Raw genomic sequence first — 9,901 nt, 5'->3', positions numbered from 1 at the left:
GATGGTTTGTGTTGCCTACTTTGTCCAAGACAGCCAATGGATGTCTGTAGGTCTAGTTAAATTATTCCTGTATCCCATGAAAGTGGTTTTTTATTTTTTTAATATTCAAGGTAGGCAAGTCATTGAAATACTTGTCACTTCATAGTTCATGTGGTCTCACATTGGCAACGTTACAGGGGTTAGATTCACTGGAGCTGTCCAAAATGTTGTGGGTTTTTTTCTTTATTTCACAATATATCTTAGAAGGTTGCCTGTAGGGGTGAATCACTGAATCTCTGTTGAGTATCTGCATTGGAGGAATTTTAACTCCCCTCCTCTTGGCTTCTCTTTCCCCCCAGTGGAGCTAAGCTGTGGCACAAAATAAACCTGTAAGCAGCTGTGTGGCATCTGTGAAAGTTAAATCCCTCTGACTTGGAGACCTAAGGATTTTGCAAGAAAATTGCACACACTTGGTATTCAAACAACTTAACTGTTCTTGCTGGTTTTAATCACTGTGAACCAAAAAATCTTTATTCTAAACTTGATTTTCAAGTGACTTGGTTTCAGGAAGGAAGCCATAAGAGAAAGTACATTTCATGGAAATATTCACAGCTGTATGTTGTATAAGGCTCTGTTTTTAAGACAGGATGAGTCCAGATAGATTTAGACACTGTATCTTTTGGTATATGAATTCCAAAGAAGAAGAAGAAAAAAATTAATTTTTAAATAGTTTTGGGATTTGTACAGATGTTTTCTGAAGAAGTGTATGTTACAGTATTTCCTCTAAAACCTTAGAAAAGAATAGTGCTAAACCCATTAAACATTTGCACTGCATTTAGCTCTATGTGGTATGATAGCAATCACAATTAATAGGTGGAATAGTGCATTTATATTATGGGTGAACAGTGCAAGCGCTAGGTGCTCTGGCACTGAAGCAGCAGAGCATTTGGGTGTCTGCTTAACTTCAGGAAAAATGGACTTGCGTATTTTTTAAATGAAATCTGCTTCCATGGTGCAAGTTCAGAGCTGGTTTGAATCATCCCAGTAAAGATGCAGCGTTTGTGGTGGGGTTTGTTTCTGTTTTTTTTAGGGAGTTTTGGGGGTGTGTTTGGTTTTTTGTTTGTTTGGGGGGTATTTTTTGTTTGTTTGTTTGTTTAACTTTAAAAGCTAAAATCAGTGGGCAACACTACTCATGTTTAATGCACACAGAGACCCTTAATTTATTAATGTCAAAGTTCTCACTATCTTGAATGAATGAACCTATTGTGAGGGTCCCTAAGAAGAGAGCTGGAACCTCTGCTGTTTTTGGTTTAAAATAACTGACTGTGTATGGGTACTCTGACTGGATTCATATGCTATTGCATGCTTTACTTATACATTTATTTAAAAATGTTTGATGAACTTGAAATAATGCACTCAATCCTGGTATCCAGTATGATTTGCCCTAGTTAATCTATTTTGCTTCCCTTCCTTTCCCCCTATCTATTTGCAGATTGACTTTGTCCGTTTTTTCAGTAGCTATTTTTAGATGTGAATGTCCTTTGTGGTGTATTTTTAATCATGCTGAGTTGCTATATTATGGTAAAGTCTTATTAACAACTGACATGAACTGAGAATAGTTCATTGTACTGGGCAGTAGAGTGCAATAACTTATGAATTCTTAAAATAACTGGCTTTTTGATTTCTCATTTTCTACTTCCGAGAGAGATTGGAATGAGAAAAAAAAAAAAAAAGACTTTAAATCCCTCCTGTTACAGCATCATAAAATCCTTAGCTTATCTGAACTTCATAATTAGTATGGCATGATAAAGGAAAGGAAGGAGAAAATTCCTACTACTTGTCCTAGCCCTCTTCCACTTTAATTTGTGAGTCAGTTGCACTTATGGGTTGAATCTTTTGGAATCAGGATGGTTATCTAGGGGATGCAAGGTGCTCTGTAGCAGATTCATCACTGAATCCTGTACCTAGAGAAGTGCACTGGAGACTTTATTGTGTTGTCTCTGCTGCTTGCTGGACAGGAGAGAAGAGAGAGATGACCTTTATGGGGAAAGCTAAGTGTTTCCCGTAAGCTGCTGGCTGAGTCCAGTCTATGCAGGGACAGACTGGAGTCAGAAGCCTCACTACTGCATTATGTCACTCCTGAATACTTCATGTTTTCTAGCACAAATGTCAGTGAGGAAAAAAACAAATTATCCTCTGTTTCAGGAGTATCTAGAGATTTATGACTATGAGAAAACATCAAAGTTTACCTTCACTTTCCTTCCATAACCTCCTAGTGCTAATGGCAATCATGCTGGCTACTTGAACTGAGCAATGAAACTTATGGTTCCTCACAAAGTACACTGGAAACTTGTTTTTGCAGTTGTGAATTCAGGCAACTGATTTTCCTGGGCACAGAAGAATTATAGAGAAGCTGCCTAGGCAGAGTGGATCTCCTGTGGGCAGCGGTGCTAAACTGAAATAAAGGCCTCTGGCTCTTTCTGTCAGAGCTGCGTGGGGACTTTCCAGCCTAGCTATCACTTGTGGAGTGCCATGGTATTTGGTCTGGTGTCACAGGCTGTACAGATCAGCACTCCTAGAGCTGTTGCCACTATTCCACTTTCATTTCCAAGATATTTTCAAAATTATGCGTCTGAAGAAAAGTATCAGGTGGAAAAACATTTTTTATCCCTTTTCCATTCCTGTTTCCATACCAGAGAGGCTGGTTTTATCTTACTCTCTTAGTTGTGCTATTAGGGTCTAATTCCTCTCTGTTATCAAGCTGCCCCTTTCTGTACAGACCGGCTTGATTAGTTTTCAACTCAAGAGGAATTACAGGTATGGGTATGAAGGAAAACTGGGGTCTGTGAGAAGGATTAAGGAACTGAGAAGGCTGTGTCCTCCTCCTCAGTCCCAGAGTGATGGGGAAGATGAATGCTTTGCTCACTGGACCTTTGCAGCAAGCTTCACTGTTATTTTCACTAAGACAAAATGTTAAGATTTTATAATCCTATAAAAGTTTATCTACCACACAGCATGCTTACTCATGGTGTGGTGAGATAAGTGCCATTTATGAGGAAGGTGTGTAGATTTTGAATTTGGAACCTGAAGAACAGTGCTGTGATATGAGGTTGAACAGAGTTTATTTGCATAAACCCTTCTTTCTTTTATTGCCTTGGAGTCTGAGTAAAGAAGTAAGAAATTGGTACACCTAGAGGGTAAATATCAGAAACTAGCCAGTAATTTAATACTCAAAATGTGGGAAAAGTATCATACTTAGATATGATTTGCTGTTCTTATCAAAAAATATCCAGTGTGATTAATTTGCATTTAGTGATGAAAAAAGCTTAAACTAAACTATCTATAAGTGATATTCTTCTTCATTTTAAAATTTTAATCTTTCACCTTCATGCCTTTGGTGAGTGGAATGTCCTGGATTAGATACTGATGTTCTCTTGCATTGATTCACAGACAGCTCTAGCAACTGAGCCTATTCATCCAGCTCTGGATCACTACGTGGTTTTCTCCAGTTCAGTTCAAAATGAGCGTGCAGATTAAACCAGTCCATCAGATCCATACATTTAACCACACTGGTTGTCTTCAGCAGCTTTGCTGGCCTATTTGGTCAGTTTTCAGCTCCATGGATGCAAAGCAGTTGGAGCCTGCTGGTGAAAGGTTTTCTGATAAAATGTGCTTGTGCTTTCCCAAGACATTTTGTTGAAAACTATCCAAAGACCTTTCTTTGCTGCTCTGATTTATTATTTCCCAGTAACTCTCCCAAAGAGCATCACCACTTTATGGATCTGGAATAAAAACAGCTGAGCTCTCTGCTTTCAGTTCCACTGGAGGAACGTTTGCAAAAAGAGCTGGAGTAACTCAGCAAAACACCTGACAAAGCCAAGTCCAGGAATGAGCCTTGTAGGGTTCTTTAACTGGCTTCTGCTACATGCTGCTGCATGTGAATTATTCACCAGCTTACACTTATGAATAAAATACATGCCTCGGGAAATCCAGCTGCTATGTGCTGTTATGCTGTCTTCTCCTCTTTTCCCCCAACATTTAGTCTGCATTGATGTTTTCTGCATTTCCAGGCTAGGACAAGTTTTGTGATTTAGTCATAAGATTCCAGTGAACATCTGCTATACTCAAGCCCATTTGGAAAAGCTTATTCAGCTTTTCACTAATAATTATGATTTTCTAAGTAAGGATTTTCTGCACTTGTTTTCTGCATGTTACAGAGTACACTTGACATAAGCTGCCTGTGCCCCTTCACCATAATGGTGGGTGCTGCTGCTGCAATTCAAGTGAATTTTTTGCTTTTTGTCTTTTAATGTGTTGTTACCTTCCATTCTCAGTACACAGTGTATTTTGGAAGTTTTTTGGTAATCTCTTAAAATACTATTAAGTCTCTTAAAATGTTGCACAAAACATGATGTTCACTGAAAAAAACCCAATACTGCTATCACCCAAACCCATAACCTCCCAAAATGAAATTCAAATGAAAGGTATAATCCCATACCTGCAGCTGTCCCTGCCTTTCATCTGTCCTTGATTTAAATGTGTCTCATCTGTCACTGGACCTTTACTGTTTGACTGAAATATTTTTGGTTACCTGTTTGTCATAAAAGATTAGAATTAGATCACAAAATTATTTTTTCCCCATTTAAAGGATTTAATTTTTATAGGTGGGGAAAACAAGTGCATTAACTTAACAAAAGCTGTTGTTTTTTTCCTCCCCCAACAAGAAATATGGCTGATTCATTTGATAAAACATTCATTGAATTTTACAAATGTCATTAACACTAGACTCTAAAGAGATGCTGGCTCAGCGTATGGGTGAAGTCTGGTACTGCATTCATTTGATTCTACAGGAACCAGATATGGAGGAGTTGTAGCAGCCTGAAAACAAATGTAGCCATTTGTTAGGCTTTTGAATCTTGGTGAAAGGTCTTGGGTGATCCAAGCCTTAGAGGGGTGGGCCTTATAAGAGTATGGTAGCACTAATAATCATAATTACAATAAATATACTAATGACATAATCAAAGGGTAACTCTGACGCACTCAAATTCAAGATTCTATTAAAGGCTTTGTTGTGTGTGTATGTATTGGTTTTGCACAGCCTGGTTTTTGGTAGCTGGGGGGCAACAAAGACGGCTCCTGTGAGAAGCTGCTGGAAACTTTTACCATGTCCAGCAGAGCCAATCTCTGATGGCTTTGAAGATGGACATGCTGCTAACCGAAACTGGGTCAATGAGAGAGACTGGTAATGCCTCTGTGATGATATACTTAAGAAGAAAATCAAAACAAAGTCAGAGGTTTTGCTCCTAGTCAGAGAAAAGGAGGAGGTGAGAACATGTGAGGGAAACAACATGGAGACACCAAGGTCAGTGGAGAAGGAGGGGCAGGAGGTGCTGCAGGCCCCAGAGCTGAGATTCCTCTGCAGGCCCTGGTGAGGCAGCTGTGCCCCTGCAGCCCGTGAGGATCCACAGGGAACGCAGAGATCCACCCCCAGCCCGTGGGGATCCCCAGGGAATGCAGAGATCCACCCCCAGCCCGTGGGGATCCCCAGGGAATGCAGAGATCCACCCCCAGCCCGTGGGGATCCCCAGGGAATGCAGATCCACCCCCAGCCCGGGGGAGAGGAGCCCATGCTGGAGCAGGTGGATGCCTGGACAGGCTGTGATCCAGTGGCAGACCCAGTGGAGAGAGGGCCCTGCTTCCAGGCTGGAGCAGCCTGTCCTTGGAGGACAGCACCCTGTGGAAAGAGGGACCATGCTGCAGTAGTTTTGGGAGGGCTGTGGGCCCGAGGAGGGACTCAGGTTGCAGCAGGTGCAGTAGGGCTGCTGCTCATGAGATCTGGAGCCAGGCTGGAGAAGTTCAAGGAGAACAATCTCCCATGGGAGGGATCCCCAAGTCTCACAGGGAAAGGACTCCTCTCCCAGAGCAGTGGAAGAAAATCTTGGGTGATCAACTGACCAAACCCCCACACCCTGTCTCCCTGTGCTGGGAGGGAGGGTTTGGGGGGAAAAAGGTGTTTTAAAGCTTTATTTTACTTCTTATTATCCTCTTCTGATTCTGTTAGTAATAAATTTTGCTTTGCAACCTTAAGTTGAGCCTGTTTTGCCCTTGAAGTGTTTTGTCCTAGTTCTTGTCTCAACTCATGAAGACTTTAACTTTTTTTTTCCCTTCTCTTCTGCCCAGCTGTGGCAGGGGAGGGTGAGTGAGTGACTCTTGTGGGTGCCTGGCACTGGGCCAGTGTCAAACCATGACAGTGTAATACTTGGCAGTGTACACAGCCCTTTGGCAGTACTTGGCAGTTTCTACACAGCCCTTTGTCCCAAAGATTGAAAAGTACAGAGCAAAACCCAGGCTGTTGGGAGGAACTAATGACCTGGCAACAGTGTTCTTTCATGGGTATCTTTCATGGAAGTTCTTTTGACTGTAACACCCATGTAATTGTGCTTCCAGACTAGCTAAAACATGCTAGGGAGCAGTAGCATCCATAGTTTATGGATCTGAAGAATAGCTCCTGCTTTTTGTCCCTCCTGTGTTAGGATCGAAATCCTTTTTCAGATTGGACAATGATGGACTGCAGCCAGCAGGTTCATTGAAGGCCTCAAACTGGTCATTTGCTGTGGCCTACTCTGGGATGGAGAAAAACAAATGCGGGGAAGAAAGTTCAAAGCAAATTTCTAGGATACTTTCCCCTCATTCTATTCCCAGTTTGACTTAAGTTCTGGACTTTTCATGCATCTTTTATAGTAAGGAATTAATAAAGAATGGAATAATGGTAAAGAAGCACCCTCTCATTTACAAAGGGGTCCAATATCATTGCAATGTACCCTTCATGTTTTGTCTCACAGTAGAGACAGTGCAATGTCAGGTTTCTTGTGGAAAAGAGAAACTTGAGTGATCAGCAATATATTTTTGTTTTTCTCAAAATGGTTTCCTCTTCTTAGTATCCATAGAGAGCTTTTGCAATCAAATATTATCGACAGCAAAAACATTATCTAGCATATAGACAGATGGCAGGATGATAATTGTTTTGAGAGACAGATGGTAGTTTCTTGTATCCACTTTCTAGTTTCTGTGTTTTTAAAGCTCAGCAGTTGCATTGTGTAGCATTCATGGTGTCATAAAATACCAGCCACTTTAAATAACTCTGAACCAGGCTTTTCGAGTGAGTTGTTTAAAAGGAGCCAGCCCTATTTAAAACATGATCAGCTGAGGATGCCTAGATATTTGACAAAGCAGATTGTAATTTAGAGAAATTGTGCCTAGCTTGATGCTTATATTCCCAGCAAATGCAGAGCCCTTCTGCCTCCTTTCTGTCAGAAATAAGAAGTCTGAAATTGTAAAGAGGAATACTTGTCTTTTTTTTTTTTTTTTTTTTTTTTTTTTTTTTAAAAGAAGTCTAACTTGGCACTAAGGAGAGGGCACCATAAGAATAAAAATAATGTATGAGTTGGAGTGAGGTGCCAGAGATATTTGTAGAGACATGCCTGGAATTCCAAGTTAGTTTCTCCCGCAGACTACTGTAGAAGTGATTAGATCCACAACATAAAGAATCTTATACATAAATAGCTTACAGTGGAAAACCAAATATTTAGTTGCCCTGTGAATATGAGGATTACATGAAACACCTTTATTCTTCTCTACAAAGACTAAGGTATTTTCAGGAATAAGTTTGTGAAACACATGGGAATGATTAAGGGTGAATCCTGCATGATTTAACAAATCTTTTTTCTCCATCTCATTATTTTAACCTGTGTAAAAGGAAAGGAGAGATACTTGTTTAACTTTGCTTTCCAAAGTTCAGTTGATGGGGTCAGCTTTCAGTATGACTGATGAAGCCCGCATCTCGAAGGGGATCAAGGGTTCACATCATTAGATTGTGGTTTCTGGTGGGCTTTTAGCCTCCACATAGTTCTACTTTATATAGTACATCGAAATATTTGCAAGCTTTCTGGGGTGGAGGCTTTCATCTGAAGATGTATTACAGGGATTCTTACCTTTGCTCTGATAATCACTGCTTGTATAAATATCATTTATTGTATATGAAAGAAGTCTATAAAGTTATCAGTATAGTAACTTTTAACATAGTAATAGCCATAGGCAAGGTGGCTGCATTCCCAGTGACAATCCTGCATCTTCAGTGGTGATGCTCTGCTTGGGCAGGGGAAAAAAAATTAAGCACCTGTACCTTCAGTAGTCAGCCTTCAGGATGCTATGCCATGAGAAACTGTAGAGTCCAAGATAGTAATTTAAAATGTAAAAGCAGTTGAATTCATCGTCTCAATGTTTCAAAAAAAACAACCTTTTACCATTTAGTCAGTTGTTAAATGATTTTCAGACTAGAACCACAGAATAGTCAGAGTTGGAAGGGACCCAGAAGGATCATTGAGTCCAGCTCTGAAGTGAATAGCTTGTATAGGAACCAAACCTGCAGCCTTGGTGTTATTAGCCCCATCCTCTAACCAGCTGAACTAATTTCAGGGTCATTTTATATAGGATGTATGGAGTAAAATACAGATTTTAATTCTGGATTTAGAGAAATACATGAAAACTGAACTTTCAGCCAGGGAACACCGACCTGCCCAGTACTGAGACTGCTATCCAGTCTGGGAAATGAAAAGTGTATGCAACATTAGGCAAACCAGAAAAGCCTATTTATTTATTTATTTAAATATTGCATAATCACAATTAAGTACTTGTGAGCAATCTGGAATATCAGAATTATTTGAAAGAGATGTTTTGCAAATAACTCTGAATAAGGAGTGCATGTGAAAACTGCCAAGTGTTGGACAATCCGCGAACAGGAGGAAGCTAAACTCATTAAGTAAATGATTCACTACATGTTAGCTCAGTCTTCCTTCTGAGCTTTGAGGCCTGTTGGAGCTGTAAGTCAGTTTTGTTGGTTTTTATTAAACATTTTTGCTTGTTTACCACACTGTAATCATGTTGTTTGAATCATTAGTGTGAAGGCAATAACTGACTTACTGTAAAGTTAAACCTCTTAAGGAACATCACTGTCTGCATGAACACATATGAAACACCCTGCAACTGCTAAGAGGCTGAATTGTGTAGAATTTTCCCTTTTAAAATTGTACTCTTCAGATCAACATAAGTCTTGCCTACCTGGCTCTTTGTATGCCTGATCAAACCAACTGAAGCTGTGGGGAGCTTATTTTATTTTGTTTTGGTTTATTTTATTTTATTTTATTTTATTTTATTTTATTTTATTTTATTTTATTTTATTTTATTTTATTTTATTTTATTTTATTTTATTTTATATTTGAATTTTTTTTAAGGAGCATCATTGAAATAACTTTGTTGTCAGTTTCTGTGAGGGTCAGGCTTCTCCCTCCTCAGACTCCAGTAGGCAGAATGGTGCGAGCACTATCTCCAAGTGATGCTTTGCAGTCAACAGGCTGAGTCTGTCTTTGCTGTGTGCACTGATGAGACTGGCGAGTTCAATCTGAGCCTGCTTGAGCTGTCATGCAGCTGAGGCTCTCCAGTGGTCATGTCCTTCATTTCCACTGCTCCAGTTAGCTTAATGCTTTTCCTTAACTCTTCTGAATTCTTTCATGATAGCAGATATATAGCCAGTGTCATATGACAGATTTTTAGGCATCTTTGTTGTAAACATGTAAGTATTCATTTAATGCTTGAGTTGCTTTTCCATCCTTTGTGGCTGTATTTCTCATTCCTTTCTGAAATGATCTTTCTTCATCCTTGGCTGAGTCCCCTTCTATACTTTGAGAAAAAGCTTCTTGATATCTAACACTGCCAGCTATACTTCCAAATTTGTTTCAGATTCTTCCCTGACTCCTGTATCTTTATTGTAAGTTTTTTTTTTCTTGCTCTCTGTTGTCTTCATTAATATCTTTTGTATGACATGTTTATTTTTAACTTGGTTGGTCTTTATAAAGTCTTTTTAAAG

The sequence above is a fragment of the Cyanistes caeruleus genome, chromosome 14 (assembly GCF_971803275.1).
Source record: "Cyanistes caeruleus chromosome 14, bCyaCae1.hap1.1, whole genome shotgun sequence".
NCBI classification, from domain to species: domain Eukaryota; kingdom Metazoa; phylum Chordata; class Aves; order Passeriformes; family Paridae; genus Cyanistes; species Cyanistes caeruleus.
Note: the sequence above shows the minus strand (reverse complement) of the source record.